This window comes from Herpailurus yagouaroundi, unplaced genomic scaffold (genome assembly GCF_014898765.1).
Source record: "Herpailurus yagouaroundi ecotype Mexico unplaced genomic scaffold, PumYag 28, whole genome shotgun sequence".
In the NCBI taxonomy this organism is placed as follows: Eukaryota; Metazoa; Chordata; class Mammalia; order Carnivora; family Felidae; genus Herpailurus; species Herpailurus yagouaroundi.
Window position 1 is genome coordinate 67,323,804 of NW_024412376.1, and position 11,286 is coordinate 67,335,089.

General features: G+C 36.9%; 1 pseudogene; it reads left to right on the forward strand.

The window, feature by feature from the left end:
- The first annotated feature begins 202 nt into the window (after nucleotides 1-202).
- On the forward strand, nucleotides 203-1,018 carry LOC121028298 (40S ribosomal protein S6-like; annotated as a pseudogene).
- Nucleotides 1,019-11,286: the final 10,268 nt, after the last annotated feature.

Here is an 11,286-nt window from a genome sequence, read left to right on the forward strand (position 1 = left end):
GGGTTTGAACTCATGAGCTATGAGATCATGACCTGAACAGAAGCGTAACAGACTGAGCCACCCAGGCACCCCAAAAATAAAAACTTTAAAGTCATGTTTGAGAAAGTCACCTGTCAAGCATTTATAGAATTTCAAAAAAATGTAAGGAAAGTTTTTTTGAGCTCTTTTTCGTGGCACCTCGGAGGCAGTAGGCTGCTTCAGGATGAAGCAGAATATCTCTTTCCCAGCTACTGGCTGCCCAAAACTCATTGAAGTGGACAAGGAACACAAACTTCATATCTTTCATGAGAAGTGAATGGCCATGGCTGCTGATGCTCTAGGTGAAGACTGGAAGGGTTTTGTGGGCTGAATCTGTGGTGGCAATGACAAACAAGGCTTCCCCATGAAGCAGGGGGATGTGACCCATGGCCCTGTCTGACTACTGCTGAGTAAGAGGCATTCCTGCTACAGACCAAAGAGGACTGGGTGGGGATGGGGGGCATTTGGAAAAGAAAGCATGAATCTCTTTGGGGTTGCATTGTGGATGCCAATCTCGCTGTGCTCAACTTGGTTGTTGTGAAAAGAAAAAAAAGGGGGGAGAAGGATATTCCTGGGTTTACTGATACTATTATGCCTTGTCTCATGGGGCCCAAAAGAGCTAGCAGAATCCACAACCTTTTCAGTCTTTCTAAAGATGATATTCACCAGTATGTTGTGAAAGTCCCTAAACAAAGAAGGTAGGAAACCTAGAACCAAAGCACCCAAGATTCAACATCTTGTTACTCCACGTGTCCTCCAGCATAAATGTTGGTGTATTCCTCTAAAGAAACAGCACACTAAGAAAAATAAGGACGAGGTTGCAGAATATGCCAAACTTTTGGCCAAGAGAATGAAGGAGGCCGAGGAAAAATGCCTGGAACAGATTGCCAAGAGACAGAGGCTGTCTTCTCTGAGAGCTTCTACCTCTAAGTCTGAGTCCAATAAAAAAAAATGAGATTTTTTTAAAGAGTAACAAATAAATAAGATCAGACATCAAAAATGAAATTAAGAAAGGAAAAAATTTTTGAAAGGCATGCATAAACATGCATGAACATTTGCATAGATTGATGGTTTAAAAATGTTATGTTATCATTACAGGAAAATTTAATGCACACATGAGATACCTCAAACACATTCTTTCTGAGGTATCTCATTTATTAATGCTTTTTAAAAATCCAAGAATTACCCAAATTTAGATAATCAATTTAAGAAGCTATAAAATCTAGAGCAAGTGCACTGTACTTTTGGAGGAATAAAGTATTTTTAGCAAGTACAGGCAATGAAAAATATAAATGTGAAGCCATTGCACAGAAATTTCAAGTAAGATTATGTCTCTTACTCCAAAATGTTTCATTAAGTAGTTTTTTAAAGTCAGAGGGAGCATTGGAGTGGATTAGGTCACTGCAACTTTTATTCCTATGAAGTGCACATTCAAAGTTAAACATGACAGAGCCTGACTTGCAGGGAAATTTTCAGTCCAAAATTAAGACAATGATCATTAGAACTGATTTCACTTCATTCTTTCCAAATCCATCTTATACTGCTTTAACAAGAAATGAAATCCAGATGTTGGAATGATGCAAGACACTTTGTTTTAAGCCCTGTAAAGCAGAGGCATGCTTTCTAGTTAGTATAACCATCGATTTCAAAAACAAACTCTTTAGTTTCTTTATAAAATTGCTTTAGCTAAGGAAACTCTGGGATGTAAATCATTAAGGGTTACCAATAGCACTCAGGAGATGAGTAAATAAATGATAGATACTACCCAGGTACAACCCAAAATCATAAATAACACTGTCTCAGAGTTTTAAGTAACTTACGCTCAAACAAAGACTGATAAGATTTATAGTATGGCAAATGTGCTTTTTTCTCACAGAATTAATGGAATGATAAATACACAAATGTTAATATTCAAGATGCAAAATGAATTTAGGATAACATCCAACTAATAATATTCATCACTAAAAATTAGTAGAAGAAATCATTAATAAGAATTACAAGATTTTTAAGTGGAACCATACAGGTAACATGTATATACAACAACACTAATATTTTGGTCCAAGGACAACTAATCTCAGCAACCTTGTAAATCTTAGTAAATAATTTCCTTTCTTTGGTTCTTGAGTCCATTTGTGAGCTACTATTATACTAATTACCTTTATTTCATTTTTCTGTGAAAGAAGGAAAGAAAAAGGTAGCAGTTTCAAAGGCTATCTACTCTTGAAGGAAACTACATAGAAGACATTCTTATTAAGTAATACATTATCAAATATATCAAATATAAATTATTATATTGTTCAGAAGAATTTCAGAGAAAACGTGTGATAAGTGCATGCATCATATAAAAGATGCATGTGGAACTGTTCTGTTAATTGAAGAAGGAAGTAAATGACCACCTTTGATAAATACAGTTTTTAAAAATTCTGTAGAAATGACTGATTCATACTGAAGAATTTATTCACTTTGTCCTATTCTCCTTGTAACAAATAATATATTTATTTTTGATGAAACTGTTTTCCTATGTTTGTAATGTTTATTTATTTATTTTGAGAGAGAGTGAAAGCACAAGTGGGGGAGGGGCAGAGAGAGAGGGAGAGAGAGAATCGTGAGCAGGTCCTGCATTATCAGCAAGGGCTTGAATTCACACACCATGAGATCATGACCTCAGCGGAAATTGAGTTGAATGCTTAACCGACTAAGCCACCCAGGCACTCCACAAATAATATATACATATTTTGTAACATAGATAGTGAAAAGGGTGGTCTATGACTGAAAACAAAAAAATAAAACAATGGGCACATCCAGGAATTGGGTCTCTACTCTTAAAATAAAACTTTGGCATTATTCTTTAACCAATCATGCCATTTGATTTAAACAACACATAATAATGTAGACAAATATGGTGACATCTTTCATTGCCTTTAGACATTTAGAAGAAAATTATTGAGTTCCATGTATATTTTTGGATAAATTTAAGAAAATTCAAAACTGCAGTCATTTGGCTACAATATATTAGACACTAGAGACACAAGCTCTTGGTTCCTACCTTCAAGGTATTGAAGTAAGCGTTGACAAACTGTGAAGTGAGGGCCTTAGCTCTCTGTGGTGACTACTCTGCAGTCTTAGTACAAAAGCAGCCACAGATAATCTGTAAGTGATAGTGTTCCTGTGTTGTAATAAAACTTTATTTCCAAAACAGGCAAGAGCTGTATTTGGCCTATGAGCTGAAGCTTGATGATCAGTAGTTAGAATAAAGGAAAAATAATATAACTAACTAGCAAAATAATAATATTAAAAGATATTTCCTTGGAATTGTGTTTCTAAGTATTAGCAGAATATCTTTCAGCAGAACAAAATGGTCACAGAGGCTACCAGACAAGCCAAATTTTTTAAACATCCATTTAAAGACATCAGAAGTGCTGAACCAATCAGGATAAGGAGGTTCCAGAGAAGATGAGAAGCTGAGAATATGGACTTGCCAAGGGGGCACTACAGCTGGGAACCAGCAAATCAGCAGAACCTTTGTTGACCTCCTGGAGCTACCTCGATGATCTTCAGCCAGGGGTAATTTTGCCTCCAGGGGACATCTGACAATGTCTGGAGACATTTTTGATTATCATGGTGTGGGGGAGGGGATGGTTTGCTTTGGGCATCTAGTGAGTAACAGCCAGGGATGCAGCTAAATACCCTAAAAAGCACAGAACCCCCATTCCCAATAAAAATTACATGGCCCCAAATGCCAACAATACCTAACTTGAAAAACCCTGGGCTATGGGAACAAATTAGAGGCTTAGAATCTTACACACACATACCCGCCAAGTATATATAATTCTTAATCCTGAATTGGGTTAGACATTTTCTAGAAATCACTGTGTTATATTCTTACAGTCTCAGGTCTGGAATATTCCTGCCCTTATTAAATTCCACATCTTCATTCCTCTAGGTCCCAATCCCATTACAGATACATTCGTTCTCAGCAAAACACCTTATCACTTACCTTAATGATGAGGTTAAAATCATCTTACAAATGGCTCTACTTCCTTCCTTCCCACAATTTTTTTCTATAACTTCACTCATTTTTTTCCATCTTTAATATTCTTTCTTCTTTTTAGATTATTCTCCTATCTCCTTCCTTTTGCAGTTATTGAAAAAAGAGTCAACATGTACTTTGTCCACTTTATTATAATCTAATGTCAGTTTCAGTGACTCTACAAGTGCCTTCTTAGCCAAATCTCAATTGTGAAACCAATGGTCTTCCTTTAGCCACAGTACTTAGTGCTGCTAAAAGCCTCCTATGTCCTTCTCTACATTTACTAAGCTGATTCTCCTTCTATAATCTTTTTTCCCCCTTCACCACCCCACCCACTAAATACGCCCCTCAAGGTTCTATGTTCAGTATACCAATTATCATACTGTGCTTCTTGGCTTCAAATCCACCCGTTCTTGGGTAGGATCTTGAGCTTGGGTTAGGACTCTCAAACTGCATTTTGGCTTTGCCTGCAGCTCCTTATTAAGTCTGCCAATAGGGGGCGCTAGAGGGAGAGTGCAAAGCCAGATAAGAGAAGCAGCTTGTTCCTATCAGATTGTTTCCTGTTCCTACAGCAATAAGTTCCAGTAGCAGCCATTAATTCCAGTCTGTACCTATTCAAACACTTGCAGAAACAGTCTTATGACTCCCATCAGAAACACCAGCACCAGGCAAATGGCAACCCCCCTCAGAGGTCTGGGCCAGCCCCACTTAGTCCCACCTTCAAACTTCCATGTTTTAGTAATTCCACCTTCTTCCCTTTGTTCCCCTAGATCTATCTGGTGGACAGGGACAGAGTTGCCTTCTTGCACTTGCTAACTCCATAATGCCCAGGTGTTCTTACTTGTCTTTTCAGTTACTTAATAGATCCACTAGGGGCGCCTGGGTGGCGCAGTCGGTTAAGCGTCCGACTTCAACCAGGTCACGATCTCACGGTCCGTGAGTTCGAGCCCCGCGTCGGGCTCTGGGCTGATGGCTCAGAGCCTGGAGCCTGTTTCCGATTCTGTGTCTCCCTCTCTCTCTGCCCCTCGCCCGTTCATGCTCTGTCTCTCTCTGTCCCAAAAATAAATAAACGTTGAAAAAAAAATTTAAAAATAGATCCACTAAATACAGAGAATTGGCATTATTATAGCCATCATCGTCTTGTTTATTCAACCAGAGAGTGATGTAACTGCATTTATCTTGAAACATTTTGAATGTATTTTTCCCCTAACTGACATGAGGGATATATAAAATTTTGGTGTTCATTGAAATTGATATTAATCATGGGAAAAGGTTTGGCCTCTTGAGGCTTAACTCACAGCCAAGTTCACCCTTTCATAGAGCCTCCAGATAAGACCTCCATTACTTGTTATTGGATGAGGGTGGTTATAGTGTAGGCATAGTGTGGACCTCAAACTGGAAGTTTGAAAGTTTGAACGACAGAGGGTGGTTTTTTTTTGTTTTTTGTTTTTTGGGTTTTTTTGGTGACTATAAACCTTGATAGAACAAGCACCTTTGGGCTAAATTATGGACATCTGAAACACATGCCTCACTCGGGCTTATTTATTGTATAATTTCAAGACTGCAGGAATCATGACTATTCAAAGAAAGGTTGTAGATGTGGTAACATCACAAGGGGTACATGCTCTATGTTGACTTGCAAAGCCACTGAGAAGGGAGTCAATACTGGAAGGCCCTGAACCAGGTATCCTAAAACTGATTTGGACATATACCTTCTGTTTTTGCATCTAAAAGCCTATGTAACTGGGAAAGCAAGACTTTATAGAGAAAGAAATCTTTGGGTCTAGGAAGAAATGCAAATCACAATATACAATAGGATATGTGTGACAGTAGAGGTTTGGTATCTCAGAAGAGAATAAAAAAATTTGCTGGTGATGAAAGGAGTGGTTATGGGACACTGCCAAAAGAAAATCTGATATTTGAGCTGGGCTTTTGTAGACAGAAAGAGATGGGAAAGAAAGGGGGGAGAAAGAGAGTAGAAGGGAGGTAAAAGGTAAGGAGGTAGACAAGGAGGAAAGCAGAAAGCAAGAGAAGGAAAGAGAGAGAGAGGAAGAATGAAGGATACTGCAGGCAGAGAGATCTTAACAAGAACATGGGGACACAAGTAGGCATGAACATTTAAGGACTAACTGACAGGTGCAGGTAGAGAATAAAAGCTGGACACTGAGGGGTGTCCCAAGTGCTAGAGGCTAGTTGGAAGAGTTGACTGGGATAAGATTAAAGTGCCCCTTGAGTTTAGACTTTATCTTAAAGCAACGAAGAGCTAACAAATGTTTTTAAACAAATAAATAATACATTGAGGGTTTTTTTAAATGTTTTTTATGTGTTTTATGTTTTTATGTGTTTTGTTTTGTTATGTTTTGGAAGCTGCTGTTTAATTTTTTTTTAATGTTTATTCATTTTTTGAGAGACAGAGCACGAGCAGGGGTTGGAGCAGAGAGAGAGGGAGACACAGAATCCTAAGCAGGCTTCAGGCTCACAAACCATGAGATCATGACCTGAGCCAAAGTCAGCTGCTTAACTGACTGAGCCACCCCGGTGTCCCAGATGCTGCTGTTTAGATGCATGTTTTAGAAAGTTACTCTGGGAATAGTATGGGAGGGAGAGTATGTTCTATACTGCTTCTGCTACTAATAGCAATGAATTGGATGTTGAAAAGTAGCTACTGACAGAGGAGAGGATTTAAACTATATCAGTGAGGGGTGCCTGGGTGGCTCACTTGGTTGAGCTTCCAACTCTTGATTTTGGCTCAGGGAATGATCCCAGAGGTGTGGGATCCATGCTAAGCATGGAGACTACTTAGGATCCCCTCTCTCTCTCTCTCTCTCTCTCTCTCTCTCTCTCTCTCTCTCCCTTAGCCCCCTCCGCCCCCCAAATTAAATGTCTAAGAATTGCCAAGCTTGAGCACACTGTCTCTCTAAAATTAAACAAACAAACAAACAAACAAACTACATCAATGACAACAGAAATGGAAAATACTTACCAGCTATTGCTTTGAGGGGTGATGTAGTGTGATGGCAGGCTCCGGGACAAGCAGCTTAGGTTGGATTCTTTAATTTCCAGTTGTTAATGGCATAAAGTTTTGCCAGTTATTTAACTTCTCTATAACTCAGTTTCTGTAAAAGAGTAATAAAAATAATATCTACCCATAAGGTTGTTAAGGGGATTAAACAAATTAACATATTTATTTTTTATTTTTTTAAATGTTTATTTTGAGAGAGCGGGGGGAGGGGCAGAGAGAGAGGAGAGAGAGAATCCCAAGCAGGCTCTGTGCTGTCAGCACAGATCCCAATGTGGGGCTTGATCTCACAAATGCTGAGATCATGACCTGAACCAAAATCAACAGGTGTAAGCTCAACCAAGTGAGCCACCCAGGTGTCCCAATGAGTTAATATGTTTAAAGCACTTAGAATATACAGTACATGACACATAGCGATTGTCATGTAAACATTCAATTATTAATATTGTCTATTCAGAGGAGAAGTAAATCTCATACTTTTGGAATGGAGGAAAAAGAGAGCATTTAATTTGAAATGTAAAGTGTAGGAAAAATGCCAAAATGCAAAGACTGTAAGAGTTAAGAGGGTACTCCCAGTGGAGGAAATATCAAGAGCAAAGACTCAGAAAGGATATATGTTCAGGTTCCAGCAAAACGTTCAGAGGGTCATGCTTCAACAGAGAAAAAGTTATTTTTAGGCTCTTCAAAGAGCCTAAAAGCAAGGAAGAACCAGCCTTGCCCCTAACACAACCGTTTCTCTATGTATTAGTAAAGGACCATAAAAATTTATCATTCATCCGTGACACCTATGAGAACTAAAAGAAAAGTAAAACTGATGAAAATTAAATACACTAATATTTATTTTAATATTTTTAATACTTTAAATATTTATGTATTCACCAAAAAGTGCTTTATTCAAAAACTGTTTTCAAATATAAGTCTTTCCAGGAAAAAACGAATATGTATCTATACATTAAAGGAAATTCAAAACTTTTTATATTGATTATCTGAACATTTAAAAATGACTTAAGTGCAATTATAAGAAAATAAAATTATAGATTAATATCCCCATGAGCATAGATGCAAAAGTCCTCTATAAGATACGAGCAAATCTAATACAGGACATATAAAAAGGATAATACATCAAGACCAAGTGGGGTTTATTTCAGAAATGCAAGACTGGTTTAACATTTAAAATTTAATCATTGTAACTCATTTCATTAATGGAATAAAGGGAAAGAATATACAGTTATCTCAATAGATGCAGAGAAAGTATGATCAAGAAAAAAATATATCAACTAACTACAGTTGACCTCTGTACAATGTAGCAGTTAGTGGAACTAACTTCTTGTGCATTCAAAAATCCTCATATAACTTTTGGTTCCCCATTAACTTAACTACTAATAGCCTACTATTGACCAGAAGCCTTCCCAATAACATATAGTTGATTAACACATATTTTGTATATTATATGCATTATATACTGTATTCTTTCAATAAAGTAATTTAGAGCAAAGAAATTTTTTTACCCTTTTTTTTAAGTACACTTATTTATTTTGAGAGAGAAAGGGAGCATGCACTCAAGCAGGGAAGGGACAGAGAGAAAGGGAGAGAGAGAGAATCCCAAATTCACAGTACCTAGCCAGATTGAGGGGTTGTTTGAACTCACCAACTGTAAGATCATGATCTGAGCCTAAGTCAGACGCTCAACTGACTGAGACACCCAGGTGCCCTGAAAAGAAAACGTTATTAAGAAAATAATAAGGAAGCAGGGTGCCTGGGTGGCTCAGTTGGTTGAACTCACAGTTGTGAGTTGGAGCCCCACATCAGGCTCTGTGCTGACAGCTTGGAGCCTGGAGCCTGCTTCAGATTCTGTACCTCCCCTCTCTCTGCCCTTCCCTTGCTCATGCTCTGTCTCTCTCTCTGAAAAATAAATAATAAAACATTAAAAATTAAAAAAAAAAGAAAGTAACAAGGAAGAGAAAATACACTTATAGTACTGCACTTCATTATTAAAGAAAAAAAATCTGTGTGTAAGTGGACCCATGCAGTTCATACCCATGTAAGTAAAAGGTCATCTGTAAGAAGGGAACTACCTTAATTTCATCAAGAGTATCTTTTCTAAAAATCAGCAACTGCAGGGGCACCTGGGTGGCTCAGTCGGTTAAGCATCCGACTTCGGCTCAGGTCATGATCTCGCGGTTCGTGAGTTCGAGCCCCGCGTCGGGCTCTGTGCTGACAGCTCAGAGCCTGAAGCCTGTTTCAGATTCTGTGTCTCCCTCTCTCTCTCTGACCCTCCCCCGTTCATGCTGTCTCTCCCTGTCTCAAAAATAAATAAACGTTAAAAAAAAATTTTTTTAAATCAGCAACTGCATTTTACTTAGTAGTGAATTTTGAATATTTGCCTCTTGAGTTGGAATTAAAACAGGAGTGATCACTATTTACCATTTCCGTTCTACATTGTACTAGAGGAATTAGTGAATCAGTGCTATAAGGCAAGAAAAATAAAAGAAACAAAAGGTGGAAGAAAAAACAAAAATACTTCTTTTAGAAAAGAAAAAGTAAAGTTGTCATTATTTTCAGATAACATGATTATGTATGTAAAAAACCCAAATGAATGTATGAACTAATTGTTAGGATTAATAAGCACAGTTACTGGAAACAACCTCAATATCTTTTGCCTTCATTCAGAGTATATTTGCTTCAATAAATGTTTTCCCAAACAAAATTCATCAAATTATCTCTCTCTGTGATTCCTTTGAATGTTTTTCCAAATTTAAATTCTTTCAAATTTCACTCTATTTTGGCAGAGAGAATTACTTTCTCCAAATAAAAGTAAGAGCATAATCAAAAGACATTCAAGACAGCCCAAAGATCTATTATCTAATTTGAAAATCAAATCTTTTGCACCATTTGAGCTTTTATTTAATATGTTTAATTCTTCTTTTGTTTTAGTAAAAATAAATTGCAAAGTCATCTACTGGCAAGTACAGTTGACCACTGAACAATGTAGGGTTTAAGTGTCCCAACACCCCTGCACAGTAAAAAATCTGTATCTTTTGACTTCCTGCAAAATTAACTCCTAATATCCTACTGTTGACCAGAATCCTTAGTGATAACATAAATAGTTGATTAACACATACTTTGTATGCTGTATTAGACACTTTACTTTTACAATAAAGTAAGCTAGAGAAAGGAAAATGTTATTAAGAAAATCATGAGGAAGAGAAAATACATTTAACAGTGCTGAACTGATTTATTGAAAAACACCTGCATATAAGTGGACCTATGCAGTTTAAACCCAATTTTTCAAGTATCAACTGTGTTGATTTTAGGAACTGCTGCTTGCTAACCATTTCAAAAGTTGAACTTCTGGGGATTTGATGTATTGAGTACTTTGTTTTCACATTTCCAAGTAATTTTAAACACTTACAAGTGAGTTCAATATTATTGTACTACACTTATACTGATTTACAAAGAACGTCTTTAAAGGTTCAAACATTTCTAAACTTTGATTAATAACGAGTAGCAAAGAGAAAAAGCACCTACTTCTACACTGAATCTGAATTATTTTTTATTTCAACATCAAGCTTGTAAAAAATATACATTGAGGCATTTGGGTGGCTCAGTTGGTTAAGCGTCTGACTTCAGCTTCAGGTCATGATCTCACAATTTGTTAGTTTGAGCCCCACCGTGGACTCTGTGCTGACAGCACAGAGCCCAACTGGGATCCTCTGTCTCCCTCTCTCTCTCTGCCCCTCCCCCACTCATTCTTTTTCTCTCTCTCTCAAATAAAATAACATATATATGTTATTTTATATATGTGTGTGTGTGTGCATGTGTGTGTGTGTGTGTGTGTGTGTGTGTGTGTGTGTAAAGTTCAGTTACTCTAAATGCACGTATGTACAAAATATTTATGAAATTTGATAACTATAGCTTCTATTTCAGTTATTAGATTATCATAGCCTTTTTAAGATGCATTTATGAATTTTGTAGGTACCACAACCAATACAAAATCACTTTTATTCAATGTATATTTCTTAATTTAGTGGAACATTATTTTTACCATGTTTTTACAAGGTTCTCCATCACAATTTAAATTCATTTTATTAATATATAAAACAAATAATTTTATCTCAATGTTGAACTTTTAAATTAAATTTATAATGGCTTTAACAATATTGTCAGATGTTTTGTCTTAACAAAATGAACTTTAAATTGTTTTACTTTCATTCCATGA